The 21,905-nt window shown below is 40.8% G+C and overlaps 1 long non-coding RNA gene across 1 annotated transcript in view; it reads left to right on the top strand.

Moving 5' to 3' along the window:
* The window catches only part of LOC142749093 (uncharacterized), a 115,288-nt gene that overhangs the window by 72,882 nt on the left and 20,501 nt on the right, over positions 1-21,905 (top strand). Inside the window, exon 3 of the long non-coding RNA XR_012882371.1 lies at positions 3,628-3,739. This is a non-coding gene — a long non-coding RNA (uncharacterized LOC142749093). The remainder of the gene's footprint in view (positions 1-3,627; positions 3,740-21,905) is intronic.

Below are 21,905 nucleotides of genomic sequence, written 5' to 3'. Positions count from 1 at the left end.
ATCCTATTAATGATTATTCGTCCCCGTACATTCCGACCATTGCTTCAGGTAAATGGAGCTAAACGACATGCTATATCGTCAATCGGCACTCGTTACCGGCCAAGAAATCTGGCCGTGTAAAGCCACCCTTAAGGGGGTTTTACACTGGGCGATTGTAATGCAGACGAGCGTTCATATAACGCTCGTTGCCGATAATTGTCCTGTGTAAACAGGGGAACGATCAGCAGATGAATGAGCAAATGCTCGACCATCTGCTGATCGTATCGTTTAAAAAAAGTAAAATTATCGCTGTCGGCATGATAATAATGTATGGGGATGAGCGATCGGAGTAACGACCACTCGTCCCCATCCGTAGCACCGTGTGACAGGAGCAAACGAGCACCAATCAACAATATCCTTGGCAATATCCGATTGTCAGCCAGTGTGAAAGGCACTTCACTCATATTAGAGCTATGACAGCTATGGCGAATCCATTTCCAAATGGATCCCAACAAATCCTGAAGGATCCAGTTGACTTACAATGAAGTACGTCAGGTTTCCATCAAGATTTCGGTATTGTTGACAGCAAGAATATCACTGTAGACTGGACTATTCTTGCTGTCAAAAATACCAAAATCGCTGACAGAAATGGCAAAATGCAAGTGTAAACACAGCCTTACTTAATCTTATAAGCTTTTTTTTAAATAAAAATCTGGTTATGATTATGTTATTATTTAACATACAGCAAAAAAAATTATGTACAGCGCACAGAGTTCCTACAGTACTGTACTACAGAACCATAAGTACTCTCTGCACAGCCCTATGGTGCCTCCGTACAGAGGTGAATGTTATTAGAGGCATACTGAGGCACAGTACTATGAGTGGCGTATTACGGTTCCATACAACTCAGAGAAATTAGTTACCATATTTACATGGTGCCAGGATGTGTTCATGCAATAGTATTTAAACTTGTGCACCAGAGAGCCCACACTTGTGTGCTTAACATAAAAAAATGGCAGCATTCTTCATCAGATGCTGTATAATGGATCGTATAAATTTAGTTGATGCATTGCTTCAGTGCATACATTTTGGAATACGGTGCTATAGGTATGTATACAGTGTATTATATATATATATATATATATATATATACTGTGTATATATATATATATATATATATATATATATATACTTTTTATATCTGCTATATACATATATATATATATATATATATACTTACTGTGTATATATATATATATATATATATATACACAGTGAAGGAAATAAGTATTTGATCCCTTGCTGATTTTATAAGTTTGCCCACTGTCAAAGACATGAACAGTCTAGAATTTTTAGGCTAGGTTAATTTTACCAGTGAGAGATAGATTATATAAAAAAAAAAAACATAAAATCACATTGTCAAAATTATATATATTTATTTGCATTGTGCACAGAGAAATAAGTATTTGATCCCTTTGGCAAACAGGACTTAATACTTGGTGGCAAAACCCTTGTTGGCAATCACAGCTGTCAGACGTTTTTTGTAGTTGATGATGAGGTTTCCACACATGTTAGATGGAATTTTGGCACACTTCTCTTTGCAGATCATCTGTAAATCATTAAGATTTCGAGGCTGTCGCTTGGCAACTCGGATCTTCAGCTCCCTCCATAAGTTTTCGATGGGATTAAGGTCTGGAGACTGGCTAGGCCACTCCATGACCTTAATGTGCTTCTTTTGGAGACACTCCTTTGTTGCTTTGGCTGTATGTTTCGGGTCATTGTCGTGCTGGAAGACCCAGCCACGAGCCATTTTTAATGTCCTGGTGGAGGGAAGGAGGTTGTCACTCAGGATTTGACGGTACATGGCTCCATCCATTCTCCCATTGATGCGGTGAAGTAGTCCTTTGCCCTTAGCAGAGAAACACCCCCAAAACATAATGTTTCCACCTCCATGCTTGACAGTGGGGACGGTGTTCTTTGGGTCATAGGCAGCATTTCTCTTCCTCCAAACACGGCGAGTTGAGTTAATGCCAAAGAGCTCAATTTTAGTCTCATCTGACCACAGCACCTTCTCCCAATCACTCTCAGAATCATCCAGATGTTCATTTGCAAACTTCAGACGGGCCTGTACATGTGCCTTCTTGAGCAGGGGGACCTTGCGGGCACTGCAGGATTTTAATCCATTACGGCGTAATGTGTTACCAATGGTTTTCTTGGTGACTGTGGTCCCAGCTGCCTTGAGATCATTAACAAGTTCCCCCCGTGTAGTTTTCGGCTGAGCTCTCACCTTCCTTAGGATCAAGGATACCCCACGAGGTGAGATTTTGCATGGAGCCCCAGATCGATGTCGATTGACAGTCATTTTGTTTGTCTTCCATTTTCTTACTATTGCACCAACAGTTGTCTCCTTCTCACCCAGCGTCTTACTTATGGTTTTGTAGCCCATTCCAGCCTTGTGCAGGTCTATGATCTTGTCCCTGACATCCTTAGAAAGCTCTTTGGTCTTGCCCATGTTGTAGAGGTTAGAGTCAGACTGATTAATTGAGTCTGTGGACAGGAGTCTTTTATACAGGTGACCATGTAAGACAGCTGTCTTTAATGCAGGCACCAAGTTGATTTGGAGCGTGTAACTGGTCTGGAGGAGGCTGAACTCTTAATGGTTGGTAGGGGATCAAATACTTATTTCTCTGTGCACAATGCAAATAAATATATATAATTTTGACAATGTGATTTTCTTTTTATTTTTTTTATATATATATAATCTATCTCTCACTGGTAAAATTAACCTAGCCTAAAAATTCCAGACTGTTCATGTCTTTGACAGTGGGCAAACTTACAAAATCAGCAAGGGATCAAATACTTATTTCCTTCACTGTATGTATATACACAGAGCAGAAAACGGAACAATATGGACTACACCATATTGTGGTCCGTAAAGAACATGGTTGTGTGATGGTTGTGTGCAAAGGACTTAAATGTCAAGGTTAGTGATTTGACCTTTAGTGAAAAAATACTTTTGCAGGGTCAGACTTCTACAGAAAATGTATACCCACGTTTCCTGACAACAGGACATAGCCATCTTATGATTCTGCATCCACTCCAGTTAGGATCCCCTCTTATTAGTGGTGGTCGCCAGGCGATAATGTTGGTTTTATCACAAAGCTGCTTCCTTATCAGGCAGTCCTAAACCTTGGGGTAATTTAATCCCCCAGTCATTCTACCAAAACGATATCCTCCATAGAATCTCACATTTGGATTATATTGCTCAGGAGGAGCTGCTTGGGGGAAAAAGTGAAAATAGGTGCTAGGTTTTAGTCTTGCTTGTCTTGAATGAGTGTTTGCATTCATACTGTGGGGCACACTTCCTCCAGAATTGTTAAGATGATTGAAAGGGATTGTCAAGTAGAAAGTTGTCTCATGTTTTGACGTATCTTCCTTTGTTACCTAGCCAGAAACAGAATCCCCTTGATAAGAACCATGAATACAGTTAAAAGGGAGGGTCTTTTATTCAATATGGACTTCAAAGACCTAACCTTACTATGTACAGTGCTGTTACTTATCAGTGATTGTCTAATGACAGATGCTGTGCACTAAAACAACTGTTTGTTTGTTTTTTGTTGTTTTTTATATTCTTTTTATGTTTTCCAGGTACAGTGCTCTCAACACAGGCTGGAGTGTGCTGTCTGCTACAAGGCCCGAGGCACATTTCTGTCAAGGTGCTGTATGATAAATGGCTGCTGACAAGGAGGTATACATCCAGGTAATGTTCTAGATTCTACAGGGGATAGTGATATTTGCAGAATACTTACAAGCACTCCTGCTTTGCTTGACTAATAAGTGTCTGCTGCCTGCCAGGTACATTAACAGCATCACTTATCAGATTTGAGTAATTACTTAGAAGAACAATGTGACAAATCTCATTCAAGTTCTACTCTAGCATCTGTATTGTGATCCATAGTTTGATCCAGTCAGAAAACTGCCTGACCCCAGGCCCTTCCTTCACTCCAGCTGCATCCGGCTGATGAGATAGACAGGTGACGTCTGCATAGTTGGATTATATCAAAATTATTAGATGCTATTTTCATCCTCTACGTGGATGAGCCACTAATGAGCTAAAGACTACAATTTCATATTTAATATAGATTAATTACAAAACACTTTGAAGTTAGATTAGACTTTAGAATATTTTCCCCAATATATATTGATTACATAATATATATAGTAAAGAAACACTGGTTTTAATCCTATCAGGGGACCCATGGAAGAGCGGGCCTGAAAGAAAGGATTACAATAAGTTGGCTTCTATGTGCTGGTTTATATAATTTGGGTTCTAGAAAGCCACTGTTCCACCAACTTCTTCTTATGCTAAGTAGGAGAGAATGTTGATCTAACCCCCAATGTCTTGTTTTCACCTTCAATGTTTTCTAATATTGTGAAGAAGGAGAGTTCAGTGCTAGTGCCCTCAACCCCCTCTCCTTCTGTGGGCTCCATAACAGCCATAGGAGCTGCTCTATTAGTATGTACAGAATTGTAGGTAATATCCGTGTTAAGGCACCATGTCCTCCGCATGGTCATGTGGGTTTTCCAACTGGTTCTCATTTCCTCTCGCACTCCAATGTAATGCCTCAATGCAGACAGTTGTAGATATGAGTTTTCTCTATGTACTGCTTCAAATATGTTGGTGCTATATACGCTCCTCAACATTGAAATTGCAACACCAAGAAGAAAAAGTTTTGGAATTGTGGAAATCACAGGATCGATAAACATGTAAATTATAAAAAAAAATGGAAACAAAATATTCCAAACATATATAAAGTTTATATGCAATGGGGCTACACACTGTATATACTTATAAAGTGTCTAGCCCCATTGCATATAATCTCTATATATGTATTTCTAAGTGGATTGCTGGACTTTATCCACTACAATTGGGTGCTCCACTAAATACTGATTAGTGCAAACCATATGTCAGTACATTAAAATATTCTAAACATCTTGATTTATTCAGTATCGAGTATGAGTGCCACAAGCAGAAATACACACACTTACACGCCTTGGCACGCTATCAATGAGGTTATTAATGGCTGTCTGAAGAATGTTATGCCACGCTGAATGCACTTGGGCAAGCAAATCATCAACATTGGCTGCTGGCAGCTCCCTTTGCAATTGCTTACCAATGACGTCCCAGATGTGCTCGATGGGGACAAGTCTGGGGATGCTACAGGCCATGGTAGCAGGTTTAGGCCACGCAGGCTGCTCACAGTAGCACAAGCCACACATTGTCCTGTTGAAGAACAGCTTCTGGGACTCTGAATAAATGGCCGTACCACTGGTTCCACGACCAAATCAATGTAACGACGAGCTATCAGTGTACTTGAAACGAAGACTGGAGGTGTTTTGCTAAGGTACATTATGCCACCCAGCACTATAATCCTGGGAGTAGGACCGGTGTGACGTTCTCTTGTAAAGGCCTCTTCATGGCGTTGCCCATGTGGTCTCCAGACTAATTTCCGGCTTTCATTGCTTCTCAAACAAAGCAGGACTCATTGCTGAAGAGGAAAGACCTCCATTCCAGCCTCCATTGCCGTCTTGCTGCGCACCAGGATTACCTTTGAGAGCAGTAGCGTGTGGTCAATTGAGCACCTGTAGCTGAATGTCTGGCTCTTAACCTAATGTCATGCAAATGCCTTTTGATGGTTTGTGTCCACACCGGTTGCCGCTATAGGCTTGGGATGTGCCTTCCAATTTCACTTGCAGTGCAGAATGGATCACTATGCGCCATTCTTCCCATCAGACAATCTGTCCGTGCAGAGGTTCGCCTCCGCGCACCTCTTGCTGTCAGTCCTGTTAATTGTTGTTCTCCCAACCTCCGGGACACGCAACATTGAACAGTGCTGACATCTTGGCCTAGGCGCGTAGCGATCTGCCGGAATGATAAACCAAGGTCTCTCAGTTCAATGATTCTGTCCTTCTCAGTTTGCGGCAAGTGGCGATAACTGGAACATCGACGAACAGGAGGCATCGCACAATCATCCCACACCACTTGATCCGATTTTTGAGGTTTCATGTGGCTAAAAAACTTTGCTTTTAATCTGGCTTTTATGCCCCCCTCATATGCCACAGATTGGAGCTAGATGCTTGAAAATGTGATAATTTACAGATCTTAGCGAAACCTGTTGCTTTCTCTATTTGCATAACCTGATGGCTTGCCCTTCTTAGTGTTGCAATTTCAGTGTTGAGGAGTGTATAACAGATAAATATTTGTAAGCTTGAAATGTGCAGAAACCCTAGTCTATGGTGGCATGGTTACCACACAAGAAACTGCAGAGCCAGGGTAACTGTATCAGAATAGCAAAGTTGACATATAATTTAAGGAAATAATATTGAAAAAACAGTAACTGACTATGATAGACGTATACTACTCACATAAACGGAAATTAGCGTAAATGTTTTATGTGATTAGGGAGATTTCAAGCAATCATGAGACTCTCTAAATATATCAAGGTTAGACCCCCTGGATATGGTGTTATATAGACACATTGGGCTATTAAAAGTCTGAATATGTAACTGAAGTAAACTTAAACTCGATGTGGCCTGTTACATAGTATAGGTAAAAAAAATATGTATGTTCAACCAATGGAGGGTAGAGGATGTGGATGAAAGGAAGGATTAAGTACATTTAAGGTTTCGTTCACATCTGCACCAGGGTCCCGTTCCAACGTTACATCTGAGCTTTCTGTCAGAACGGGACCCTGACTGACACAAATGTAAACCATAGGTTTCCATCACCATTGATTTCAATGGTGACGGATCTGGTGCCACTGGTTTCCGTTTGTCTCCATTGTGCAAGGGTTCCATCGTTTTGACGGAATTAATAGCATAGTCAACTGCGCTATTTATTCCATTAAAACGAGGGAACCCTTGCACAACGGAGACAAATGGAAACCATTGGCACCAGATCCGTCACCATTGAAATCAATGGTGATGGAAACGGAAACCTATGGTTTCCGTTTGTGTCAGGTAGAGCTCCGTTCCAATGGAAAGCTCCGACGGAACGTCGGAATGGAGCCCTGACACATATGTGAACGAAGCCTTAGAACTTTGTTTTCCCTTTGATGATCCAGTGACTGTCAATACTGACAGGTGATGTGAATAACATTGATTATCCTGTTACAATGGCGCCTGTTTAGGGGTAAAATTTATTTTCAGCAAGTGAATAGTTAGTTCTGGAAGTTGATGTGTTAGAAGCAGGAAAAATAGACAAGCATAAAAGTCTGAGCAACTTTGACAAGAGCCAAATTGTGGTGTCTAGATGACTTGGAGAGCATTTCCAAAACGGCAGGTCTTGTGGGGTGTTCCCAGTATGCAGTGGTTAGTACCTACCAAAAGTGGTCCAAGGAAGGACAACTGGTGAACCCAAGACTCAAAGAGACGGCTAGCCTGTCTGATCCCATCCCACAGAAGAGATTCTGTAGTACATATTGCTGAAAAAGTTAATGCTGGCTATAGTAGAAAAGTGTTGGAACACACAATGAATTGCATCTTGCTACGTTTGGACCTGCAGATCCGTCAGAGCGCCCATGCTGACTCTTTTCCACTACCGAAAGTGCCTACAATAGGCACCTGAGCATCACAACTGGACTATCGAGCAATGGAAGAAGGTGGCCTGGTCTGATGAACCACGTGGACAACAGGGTGCACTATGGGAAGAAGGGAAGCCGGCAGAGGCAATGTGTCCTGGTATTCATGTGGATGTTACTTTTACACATACCACCTACCTAAACATTGTTGCAGACCAAGTACATCCTTTCAAGACAACGGTATTCCCTAATGGCGGTGGCCTCTTACAGCAGGATAATACACCCTGCCACACTGCACAAATTGTTTAGCAATGGTTTGAGGAACATAACAAAAAGCTCAAGGTGTTGACTTCACCTCCAAATGCCCCAGATCTCAATCTGATCGAGCATCTGTTGAAATGCTGGAAAGTCAGAACCATAGAGGCCACACCTCAAATCATTCAGGACTTAAAGGATCTGCTGCTAATGTCTTGGTGCCAGATAGGACAGGACACCTTCAGAGGAGTCCAAGGAGTCCATGCCTCAACGGGTTAGAGCTGGTTTAGGGGTTTTAATGTTATGGCTGAAGGGTGTATATTTTATCGTCTTTTTGTCAAAAACAATCCAATTACAGAACAATGATTTCTGGCAACATGCTTTTATTGATAACACAGCATTAGTAGACCAATAGACACTTTGTGTGTCCCCCAGTACAAATATGACTAGCAATGCTTTGCTGATGCCAATCCTTAAAGGATTGAGAATCCTTCCCAGACTACACCATATAACTGTTATATGCGTATTCAACACAAGAACTAAAAACAAGGCCAATGGGCAAGGAATGCCACACAAGGCAACTGTTGGTTATAGACAAGATAAGAAGCAACTTATTTAAAAAATAATATACTGTAGTTGAGAAATCTCAGTTTAGAGAGCTTGTTGCAGCCTCCACATAATCTGTACATTTTGCCACATGAAAGGGTTGCTACACTGTTTGTGCATTGCCAATGTATATGTTGGTGTGATAAGCTATTATCCTGGAGCTACGTTACAGTGATATATTGTTTTTTGTCATCTCATGATTTTATAGCCGTGGAGAATGCATTTCTATGCTTGAATGCAGATACTGTGTTACATCCAGTGAAATAATGCAGAATCTGCATGAAAATCTGTAAATCTATGGTAAACATGTGTACGCTGTGTATGTCTTAAATCAATCAAATCAAAGCAATTATTTAACAGGACCATTTTTTTAAATTGTCTTGTGTTACAAAAAGAATCCTTCGTTTTCTAAAACTTTACTGACAACACTAGCTCTTTTCTATGAGCAGTAAAGAGAGATACTGAAAGAGGTTGTCTCATCAGATGTTGTCTCATCACCGCCGGCTCGGCTCCCTGTCTGGCCAGACATTTTGTTTTTTTCTTCAATATTTTATGTTTATTGAAACATAGAAATGTGAACATGCAGAAGAAACTGATAGGCACACAGGCCAATATTTTCTAGAGTAATACAATGATGTTGAACAAAGGAATAACATAACAATCAGAGTGTCTGAATACAGTGTCTGAATACAGTGTAATATTTAGAAACCATATTTAAGACATGGTATCTCCAAAAATGAAAGAGACAAGAGTGTGACAGTGGGAAGTTAATTCAAATATGTAGAATCATGACGACATGGGAACAAGTCTATCTGTGAACCACGGGTCCAACTTTAAAGCTAGTAATCCGGTCAGAGAACAAGTAGCATATAGCTAATAGGTAGGAGCTTCAGTTGTATTGAGGTCCATATCTGGTGTATCTGGTGGGACATACAGGTCCGGAGGGTGAAGCATTTCCAACTGAGGGTTGTTGTGTAATGTTGAAGTCAAACCACGGTTTCCACAAATTTGAGTACCTAGTGTGTGTACTTTGTTCCCAACTAGAAAATTCCTCCAAACGCGGAATCTGATGTATCTTCTCAAACCACTGATCTAAAGATGGGGGAGTTGACGATCTCCATTTTAGAGGGATGAGGAGTTTAGCAGCAGTTATCAGAAACGTGGGAAGGTTGTGCTTTGAAGGGTGCAATTCCGATGAAGGGAGCCAGAGCAAAATCAGTTCGGGAGACAGAGAGATAGAGGTGGAACATATCTGATTGATATGGTGTTGCACCGTATTTTTAAACGGTTTAATTAAAGCACAATTGAACAATATATGAGACATCGAGCCCTGTGCAGTATTGCGTCTTCAGCAGTTATCATCTTGGGCGTAACCCATTATTTTAAGCTGACATGGGGTTTTATACCCTCTTGTCAAAGTTTTATAAGAATTCTCCTGAATTTTAATACATCTCGAGAAACCATGTGAGTTGGCTAGAATTCGGGAAGTCTCGGTGGGTGTAAACTGGGTGCCTAGTACCCTCTCCCGTGCTGCTATAAAGGAAGGGGTAGTCAAATTTGTCTTTGTAATTAGTTGATGATAGATTGGGGAGAGCAAACCCCTAGGAAGCTGAGTAGCTAACAATAAGGTATCTAGCCAGTTAACCTTTCGGTGGGGAGACAGAGACCTCTCTGTAAATTCTTACATATATGCTGGAAGGACATTTCATGTACGAAAGGTATATTATGTGTCCCAGTCATGGACAGCAAGGAACCCAATGTAAGGATTTGCGTGAAGTCACTGAAGTCTGAAAGTCTGCTCCAGGGAAACAGCAGAGGTGTAGGGTGTTGTTTGACATAGGCCGGAAGTAGGCTAAGTTGCATAAGTGGGGACGTGCTCCTGTGGGCTTGTGATGATGTAATAAAATCTTGGAAAACTGCTACAGTTCCTCTGGAGGTCAAACTACACAGTGGTTGGCGAGGTTTAACGCCTGACCAGAGATGTATGAGACCCTCATCATCTAATAGGTGTCTCTCCATCTGTATGTGAGGAGAATCGATTCTCCGACACACCAAAGAAAGACATCTGGCCAGATGATTTGCCTTATTGTAAATCAAAATGTCTGGTAGACCACAACCCCCGGAGGACCTGTGCTGTCTAAGTTGATGGAAGGCTGTTCGGGGGTCACTTACCATTACAAACAAAATTTGAGAGCAAAGAATTAATTTGGGTAAAATTGTACCTAGGCAGTTTCATGGGTACTGCTAAGAGGGTATATAATATCTGAGGTAAGATATATGTTTTCACAATATTTTTCCTCCCCAACCATGATACAAATGGGATACGTAATTCGGCCAACTGGGCTGCTATTTTATGTAGTAAAGGTTTGTAGTTGTGGAAATATAGGTCGTTGGGATTTGACGGTATATGAACTCCTAAATATTTAATTGTAGCAGAGGGCTATGAGAACGAAATCAAGGATTTCAGCGTAGCTACAATCCTTGAAGGGGCACTAACGTTGAGACCTCAGATTTTCCACAATTTATCCTAAATTTGGAGAATCTCCCGTATTCTTAAAAAATATCCAGCAGCTTAGGAAAAGCCTGAGAGGGGTTTGTGACAAAAACTAGGAGGTCGTCCATGAACGCCGCAGTAGAGTGCATCTGGGAGCCGACTTGTAGTCCTTTAACGTCAGGGGATTGATGAAGAGCGAAGGAGAGAGAGAGCAACCCCACCTGGTTCCATGACTTTTCTCAAAAACCGGAAAAAGTGTGCCATTAATCTTGAGTCTAGCATGCGGGTCTTTGTAGAGAGTAAAAATCGCTCTAATGAAGATGCTTGGGAAGCCCAATCTCTCCATCACAGCCTCGATAAAGCGCCAGGAAACCCTGTCGAGGGCCTTCTCAGCAGTGCTGAGAAGGACCAACGGGATGCGACTTTGTTTGGCAAAAGCATTCACACGCATCTGGTGGTGTTGAATCTATCCTCTCTGACCAGACTATTTCCCTGCAGATGATTGATTACTGTCAGTGTCAGATCCTTTTAAAGTTCAGAATGCTCTTTGGTAAGATTATATAAGCAAGAGTATTGTAATGTAGTGTAAGGTTATCAGGGCTGCTTGTACTAAATGCTGACTAAAGCACGGGCCCCCACATTCCCGGCGACCTTGCTAGCACCGGACATCTGGAGCCACGTTTAATTGTATCTGCATCCTTGGGACACAGATATGATTGAATTCTACTGAAGAGCAGGGAGCTAGCTCCCTGCTCTGCCATTTACTAGGCTACAGACCACTTAGGCATGCAACCTATAAGGCGCAGGAACAGGGTCCCTGCGCAGGCCAGCATAATGATGTGATCATCACGCCGGCCTACGCAAGGGTGTCAGGCTGCTGTGGAGCAGCTCTGTTCGTCGCAGGAACGGGGGCTAGGTGAGTATAAGTTGTTTTTATCTGCACAGAAAAAAAAAAAAAAAGAATTGGATCCAGCGTAGAGTCTGTTAGGTTCTGTTAAAATATAGGAATCTTCTTCCAAGTTTTAATGAGGCAAAGGATAAAACATGTGCAATGAAATGTGAAAATTCCCAAACATGCAATAGAGGGATAAACAGCAAATGGAGCGGTGGCATGTTTGGGAATTTTCACATTTCATTGCACATGTTTTATCCTTTGCCTCATTAAAACTTGGAAGAAGATTCCTATATTTTAACAGAACCTAACAGACTCTTCGCTGGATCCAATTCTTTTTTTTTTTTTTTTCTGTGCTTACACGTGTGCCGACACGGGGATCCGTGCTTGAATGACTCAGCATATCTGCAAAGGTGAGCTGGAGGAACCCTCCTATTTTTCTTGCTTTTATCTGTTTGGGAGGGCACTATGTACAAGGGAGGGCTCCCAGGACTGTGTGGCACTATGTACAAGGGTAGCTCTGGGGCACTATGTACAACGGGAGGTATGTGGCACTATGTACAAGGAGGGCTATGTGGCACTCAGTACAAGGGGGTTGTGTGTCGCACTATTTACTAGGGGGGTTGTGTGTGGCACTATGTACAAGGGTGGTTGTGTGTGGCACTATATGCAAGTGTGTGTCCCGATGCTTTAAATTTCAGGTCAGTTTTTTTTTTATAACTATTAGTGCAGATTCAGACGAACGTTGCGTTTTTGCGTGCGCAAACCACGTGGCGTTTTGCGCGCGCAAAAAACATTTGACAGCTGCGTGTGTCATCCGTGTATGATGCGCGGCTGCGTGATTTTCGCGCAGCCGCCATCATAGAGATGAGGCTAGTCGACGCCCGTCACTGTCCAGGGTGCTGAAAGAGCTAACTGATCGGCAGTAACTCTTTCAGCACCCTCGACAGTGAATGCCGAACACAATATACAGCAACCTGTTAAAAAAAAAGAAAAAGTTTGTACTTACCGAGAACTTCCCTCCCGGCCGTTGCCTTGGTGACGCGTCCTTGGTGACGCGCCTCTCTTGACATCGGGCCCCACCTCCCTGGATGACGTGGCAGTCCATGTGACCGCTGCAGCCTGTGCTTGACCTGTGATTGGCTGGAGCTGTCACTTGGACTGAATTGTCATCCCGGGAGGTCAGACTGGAGGAAGAAGCCGGGAGTTATCGGTAAGTCAGAACTTCGTTTTTTTTTTACAGGTTCATGTATATTGAGATCCGAAGTCACTGTCCATGGTGCTGAAACAGTTTAACTCTTTCAGCACCCTGGACAGTGACTATCTCCTGACGTCGCGTACCGGAAATGTTTTTGCCGGGTTCGGCCAAAACTAGTTCGGCCGAGCCCGGTGAAGTTCGTTTCGGTTGTCCGGGTTCGCTCATCTCAAAGACACTCCATTTGGATGTTTGGAAACAGAAAAGCACGTGGTGCTTTTCTGTTTACATTCATCCTTTTGACAGCTGGTGCGCTGTTTCAGTCGGTTCGCACGGAAGTGCTTCCGTGCGACCTGCGTGGTTTTCACGCACCCATTGACTTCAATGGGTGCGTGATGCGCGAAATACGCGGAGATATTGAACATGTCGCGTTTTTTGCGCAGCTGACAAACGCTGCGCAAAAAGCACGGACTGTGTGTACTGCCCCATAGATTTGTATTGGTCTGTGCGTGGCGCGTGAAAACCACGCGGCCCGCACGTACCGAATACACGTTCGTGTGAATCCCCCCTTATGTCTATGAAATAACATAATTAAGTGATAACAAATGTTAAAATATCAGTGCTTAACTGTTTGTTACAATTTTGGTAACCCTATAACTAAAGTTTAATAAGAGTACACTGGTGGCCTAGCTGTATTTTTACATTGCACACAGAACAGATAAATGTTCATTGTCGGGAGGGCTGTGGACGTGGGAGTGGGGGGGTGTTGGTTGAGGGGGAGGGGGGCCCAGTCAAAATTTTGCTATGGGGCCCAGTATTTCCTACTTATGCCCCTGGCTGAGGGGTTCCAATCAGGTGCAGAAATGGGTAAAAATTTGGTGATCACCACATGTAAACAGAAAAATTCTTCAGTATAGTAATGTCCGAACGTCTGTATTCTGTGTTAGAAAATAATCATTTGCATCCAGCATCTAAACACTTTGCTGTACAATGACTAACAAAGTAAAAACTTCTATGGGAGAGTGTTCAAAATGTTATGTCTTATTGATCAATTTCATTAATGTTGAGAGAATATTTTTATTTTTTGTTTTGCACATTTACATAGGGCTATCACTATTGTTGGGAATGCTTGTAATTGTTTGGATCTAAACTATTGTCGCTTCATGTAAATGGGTCGTTTGGCTTTCTATTTCCACTTCAGGCCAACAACATGCAGACATTAGCCTCCTAGAAAAACAAAGCATGTATTGATGGAGTTTCAATAATCATAATATATTCCTGGTCCTGCTTCACATGGTTGTTAGAACACAAAAAAGTATGTGTATGATTTGCATAAATTTGGTAGAGAAGATATTGTATAGCAAACAACAGGGACCCACCGAGTGCTTAGCTGTAATTAGCATGAAATTGATGAATTGTACTGTCTCCTGCACATGTTACAGAACCCAGGAGTTGGTAGCAGGGGATTCCCTGAACCATGTGTTCTCAATCAGGACTTACTGATCTGACTAATGGTGTACACCCACTCTCCTGAAAACGACTGTATTATCTGCTTAGTGCATTAATCACATAGGCCTTCTCATCTCAATTAGGTTGTGCTCCAGTATTGCTGTATTCGGTGAGCAAATCACAACTGATCATCATATTTAATACTTGATATACTCCAAAGTTTTGTAAGGACATAACTGAACTAGAACTGGTGCAAAGAAGGGTGACCAAGGTAATTAAGGGAATGGTTGGAATACAGGCCCAAGAAAGGTTATCAAACTTGGGGATATTTTGTTTAGAAAAAAGACGGCTTAGGGGCGATCTAATTACAATGTACAAATATATAATTGGCCCTCGACTAAAGATTTAATTACTTTCATGATATCCACTGCAAAACTCCTGATTCCTTTGCATTGGAGGGGGGAGGACCCACCTACGATAGAGTTATGGTGGTCTAAAATGCATCAACTCCATAGATTGGAGGAGTTGGTTGGTTGGAACACCTTCACAAGGGATAATTTTCTTCGGATATGGCAACCTTGGATAAACTACCTGGATGAATAGGTGCAGTGGGATCACTCTTCATTTTCTTTCTTTTCTTGATTTTCCCCTTTTCATAATAATACTTTTATCTCATATTAAGGGTATTATCATTTACTAAGGACCTCCGTATCTATTTTCTAGTATTCAAGGGATAAATAGCTATTTTTTAGTTCTTGGATAAGTTATGGGACGCTGCACACTTCTTCTGCTGAATATCGCCTCACCACCTGAGATGTGTACTTTATTATTTGTTTATAATTTTATTTTCATTTCATTTAATTTTGTTATTATTATTTGATCTAATTTCATTGTATTATAATAATTGGACAACCTTGTTTAGTTAAAGGGAATGTGTCGCTAGAATTTTTTTTTTATTTTTTTTTTAGTTAAACAGTTAGAATATAAATGATGACACATTGTTCTAATTTTTTTTATTTTTTTCACAAGTCACGAAATATTATAAATTAGATTCTAATTGATAGCATTTCCATGTGCTGGTCACTAGAGGGAGCAATTCCCAAAATTGCAGCATTGGCATGTGGTAAAGCAACCTCATTGCTTTATGCTGCAAAATTGGAGAAGACACACTCGCTCTAGTGTCCTCACACAATCCCCCCTCCTTTATCCTGGCTAGTGCCAGGAGAAAGGAGGGGGTTGAATGTTCAAACCTCCTACACTGTGTGCCGCCATTTTTTGAGCGAATGCACAGTGTAGCAGGATAAGATACAGTGGTAATCAGACAGTATAACAAGAACATACATACACAAACATAACTTACCTGCTCCTGCCGCGGCCTCCGCGGCCTCCGCTCCCTCCGCTCCTAGTCCTTGCGTATGAACATATGGCCGGAAGCCGCAACCGGAAGTAGTCATCTTACTGTCCAGCCGCCGCTTCCGGTCCACATGAAAATGGGGCCGGATGTCGCTCTGCCGAAGACCTTCCTTTTGGTCTGTGTGGGAGCGGCGCATGCGCCGTTCCCACACAGACGGCGTACGCTATAATGAATGGAACGGCTCCCATTCGCATTCTTTATGGGGATGTATGTGCCGTATTCCATCTCTGTATGTGTCGTTAATCGACACATACAGAGATGAAAAAAAAAATTGCAGTAAATGGAAATAAAATGTAAATGGAAGTAACAGAAAGAAAAAAGAAAAAAGTACAACACAAAAACACAAATAAATAAAATTAATTTTAATGACATACTAAAAGCAATAACATATAAAAAAACATTTTTTGCGTGACACCTTCCCTTTAAGGTAACTTGGAAGGGGACCTTGTACCGAAGTCCCGTTCCATACTTCGCACGTCTCTGTGTTAGATTATTTCCATGTTCTTATGCTGATGTGTTGGGGATTTCTCCCATAAGATTTAAGAAGATGTGTTTACTTTCTTTTATATTGATTTTATGACAGGTTACTTAAATTTTCAATATGGGATCTTGATTTTGCTTACTCTCTGCTTTCTTTTTGTTTTCTTTTTTTGTTGTTGATTATTGTATGTTCACTGTATTGTGAGTTTGTTCTCACATTGGCTGTAAGGTCTTCTATTCTTATGTCATTTTTCTATGTGTCAAGAATTTAATAAAAGTAGAATTCATTAAAAAATATATATATAATTGGACAGTACAGATATGTTTCTAATGATATTTTTACACCTAGGCCTGTAACAAGAACAAGGGGGCATCCTCTATATCTAGAGGAATAAAGGTTTCACCACCATCACAGACTGAGATGCTTTACTGTGAGAGCAGCGAGACTATGCAACTCTCTGCCACAGGATATTGTGATGGTTGATTTATTGGACACCTTTCTTGAAAATATATATATTATATATAATATTACAAGTCATGAGTACTAGGTTCTAGATATGGGTCATTAATCCTGGGATTTATTCTGATTGCCATATTTGGAGTCGGGGAGGAAGTTTCCCCCTAATTTGGGGCAATTGGCATCTGCGTCCTAGGGTTTTTTGTCTACCCCTGATTTTGATGAACCTGTGTCTTTTTTCAACCCTATCAACTATGTAACTATGTAAGCCTGTCAGCAGTTTTGAGGCCTTAAAATGTGATATAGGGGAGGGAAAGGGCATTATTAACATACGTTTTGTCTCAGTCATGTAAATTGCACGACCGAGAAATTGAGGTTTGATTCCCCCCTGGCCGCAGTCACAAATGCCACTCTCTGCTTTGATTGACGGCTCTAGCTGCCATTCAGGAGACCGCTAGAGTCGTCACTTAGGGCAGAGGCTGTGGGGCTGGTAGCATACCCGCCTTAGTGGCACTTGCGACTGCGGCATTCAGGGAATTAAGCAGCAATTTCATGGTCATGCAACATGTATGTTTACATTGCCCTTCCCCTCTCCTATATTGCTCTGTCAGCCGTTTTAAGGGTTCAATATTGATCACAGATTCCCTTTAACAATGACTACACCTGACAGAAAATATTATGACTGTTATAATACAAAGTTTAATACAATTTTACTATTGGCATTGCTCCGCCTAGTGTTGAGAATGATACAGTAGCTTAGCTGGAGAATGCCAAATTCGCAGTTTTTGGTGCAGTTTTTTTTATCCAAATTCAAAAGTTGAGCCAAAGGGAAAGACAGGTATAAAGAAAAGACCAGTTCATCTAATTTCTTCTGTCTCCACTCCTGACAAAAACTGCACAAACCTGTGTGTGTGATCCTGGCCTAACTGTAGTTAGCAAATCATATGTTAAAGTCATTATTTTATTTCTTGGCATTTCAACAAAATATTTTTCTCTTGTTTAAAGGGGTATTCCCATCTGACACATTTATGTCATATCCACAGGACAACGTTACTGAAGTGTCCTGACAGTGAATAGACATCACTACCAGCCGGGACGTGATGTCTATTCAGAATCCTGACACTTCGGTAACGTTTGTGTGAGATTTACAGCACAGCAAGTGTAATCTCGCGAGATTACGCTGTAAACTATCATTTAAAATGAGATTACGCTTGCTGTCATTAAAGGGGTTGTCCCAAGTTGATAAATGGAGCTATAAAGCTCCCCCATGTAAAAATAAGAAGAATTCTAATTACCTGTCCGTCGTCCAGCGATGTCGTTTTCTTGATATCGTTGATTGAAGTTGCGGTCAGTCCCTCTTTGTATCTTGCTCGTTGCCTAGGTTCCCGGCCACCGGTATTTACCTTTAGCGGTGGCCGCGCATGCGTAATAACATCCTCTGCGCCCTGAGCAGAGGATGTCATTTGCTCGTGGACGCGCATCTCGGCGCATGCGCAGAAGATGCAGTGGAAGGCACCCGTCGCAAGGAGAAGTCTGCGCTCCGCTAAAGGTAAGTGTGTATATGTTTGTGTGTGTGTGTGTGTGTGTGTCTGTGTATATATGGGTGTGTTTGTGTATATGTGTTTGTGTGTGTGTTTATGTGTGAGTGTATATATGGGTGTATTTGTGTGTATGTGTATATGTTTGTGTATATTTTTGTGTATATGTGTGTGTGTTTGTGTGTGTGTGTGTGTATATATGGGTGTGTTTGTGTATATGTTTGTGTGTATATGTTAGTGTGTGTTTTTGTATGTGTGGGTTTGTGTTTGTGTATATATGGGTGTGTTTGTGTACATATGTTTGTGTGTATATGTGTATATGTTTGTGTGTGTATATGTGTGTGTTTGTGTATATATGGGTGTGTTTGTGTATATATGGGTGTGTTTGTGCATATGTGTATAGGTTTGTGTGTATGTTTGTGTGTGTTTTTGTATAAGTGTGTGTTTGTGTATATATGTGTGTGTTTGTGTATATATGGGTGTGTTTGTGTATATATGGGTGTGTTTGTGTACATATGTTTGTGTGTATATGTTTGTGTGTGTATATGTGTGTGTTTGTGTATATATGGGTGTGTTTGTGTATATATGGGTGTGTTTGTGTATATATGGGCGTGTTTGTGTATATATGGGTGTGTTTGTGTATGTGTTTGTGTGTGTTTGTGTATATTTGGGTGTGTTTGTGTACGTGTGTTTGTGTATATGTTTGTGTGTATGTGTGTGTGTGTGTGTGTGTGTATATGTGTTTGTGTTTATGTGTGTGTGTGTGTGTGTATATATGGGTGTGTTTGTGCATATGTGTATATGTTTGTGTGTATATGTTTGTGTATTTTTGTATATGTATATTTGTGTGTTTGTGTACATGTGTTTGTGTATAGGTTTGTGTGTATATGTGTGTTTTTTGGAGTTTATGTGTGTGTGTTTGTGTATATATTTGTGTGTATGTTTGTGTGTTTTTGTATATGTGTGTGTTTGTGTATATGTGTGTGTTTGTGTATATGTGTTTGTGTTTGTGTATATGTGTGTGTGTTTGTGTATATGTGTTTGTGTATATATGGGTGTTTGTGTACATGTGTTTGTGTGTATATGTGTGTGTTTGTGTATATGTTTGTGTATATGTTTGTGTGTATGTGTTTATGTGTGTGTTTGTGTAATATATGGGTGTGTGTTTATATGTGTTTGTGTATATGTTTGTGTGTGGTTGTTTGTGTGTGTAGGTGAGTATAAGTATCGGTATTGTTCACATTGATAACTTTTTTTTATGTTGTTGCAGATTTTGATGTACCAATTGGACTACGTCTTCGATTCGTTGGACTACTGCGTAGATCTACGATTTTTGAAAATTTTAATAAAATGGTTAACGAGGGTTTTGTTGGGGATTTCTTATTTCAATAAAAAAAAATTGTCTTTGTGTTTTTTTTCAAACTTTATTAGTGCCTAGATAATGGCAGTTGGCTGATTGACAGCGTCCATTATAAAGGCGGTACTTAGTGTTAGCCGGTGCAGAGGCTAGCACTAACCACCCATTATTACCCCGATACCCACCACCACCAGGGGTGCCGGGAAGAGCTTGGTACGATCCAGTACCCGACCATCTGTTGTGATGGTCGGGTACTGGGGCGGCCGTAGGCTGGTATTATGAGGCTGGGAAGGGCCAAAAACAGTGGACCTTCCCACCCTTGTAATGCTAGGCTGCTGCTGCTGTGTTGTATCGGGCTGGTTATAAAAATGTGGGGGACCCCCACGTCGTTTTTTTTTTTTACATTTAACAATAGACGTTGGGTCCCCCACATTTTTAATAACCAGCCATATACAAGGCCGCAGCAGCCTGGCATTACACGGGTGGGAGGGGCCACTGGTTTAGTACATTCCCAGGCTAATAACACTGTGTTGTTTGTGGCTGGTTATGATAAATTGGGTGGAACCCCATGTCTTTTTAATAAAAATAATAAATAAATAATAAAAAAAAAAATGACGTGGGGTCCCCCCATTTTTATAACCAGCCAGATACAACACAGCAGCAGCAACAGCCTAGCATTACAAGGGTGGGAAGGTCCACTGTTTTTGGCCCTTCCCAGCCTCATAATACCAGCCTGCGGCCGCCCCAGAGCCCGACCATCACAACAGATGGTCGGGTACTGGATCGTACCCAGCTCTTCCCGGTACCCCTGGTGGTGGTGGGTACCGGGGTAATAATGGTGTTTAGTGTTAGCCTCTGTACCGGCTAACACTAAGCCTCCCCTTAGTAATGGATGTGGTCACTCAGACAGCGGCCATTACTAAAGTGATAGTAATAAAACTTGAAAATAAAACACAAAGATATAGATAAAATATTTTATTGAAATAAAGCACCCCCAACACAACCCTCATTAACAATTTTATTGATGAAAAAAAAAGCGTCATCTAAGTAGTCCTCGAAACCGACGTAGTCCAAACACCAAACCTGTAAAAAATCAAAAATATTTTTAAAAAAATGAAATAAAACATGTCGTAGGCTTAGTTTCACTTTCATGTGTGATACTGACTGTTATACCATGTATAGAAGCCTGCGGCAAAGTTGGCTTAGATACAGGGCGCCAGCAGACCGTATCATACATGGCCATACAGACATTTATACAAACATACATACATACATGCAAACATACATGCACATATACACATACAAACATGACAACATACATACAAGCAAACATACATACATACATACAAGCAAACATACATACATACATACAAGCAAACATACATACATACATACATACATACAAGCAAACATACATACAAGCAAACATGCATGCAAACATACATACATGCAAACATACATACATACATACAAGCAAACATACATACATGCAAACATACATGCAAACATACATACATGCAAACATACATACAAGCAAACATACATACAAGCAAACATACATACATGCAAACATACATGCATACATACATGCAAACATACATACATGAAAACATACATACATGCAAACATACATACATGCAAACATACATACAAGCAAACATACATACAAGCAAACATACATACAAGCAAACATACATACATGCAAACATACATACATGAAAACATGCAAACATACATACATGCAAACATACATGCACATATACACATACATGCACATATACACATACAAACATGACAACATACATACAAGCAAACATACATACATACAAGCAAACATACATACATACATACATACAAGCAAACATACATACAAGCAAACATACATACATACATACATGCAAACATACATACATGCAAACATACATGCACATATACACACATGCACATATACACATACAAACATGACAACATACATACAAGAAAACATACATACAAGCAAACATACATACATACAAACATACATACATACATGCAAACATACATACATGCAAACATACATACATGCAAACATACATAAATGCAAACATACATGCATACATACATGAAAACATACATACATGCAAACATACATGCACATATACACATACATGCACATATACACATACAAACATGACAACATACATACAAGCAAACATACATACATACAAGC

This window comes from Rhinoderma darwinii, chromosome 3 (genome assembly GCF_050947455.1).
Source record: "Rhinoderma darwinii isolate aRhiDar2 chromosome 3, aRhiDar2.hap1, whole genome shotgun sequence".
NCBI lineage: Eukaryota > Metazoa > Chordata > Amphibia > Anura > Rhinodermatidae > Rhinoderma > Rhinoderma darwinii.
This window is presented reverse-complemented; position numbering and strand designations above follow the sequence as displayed.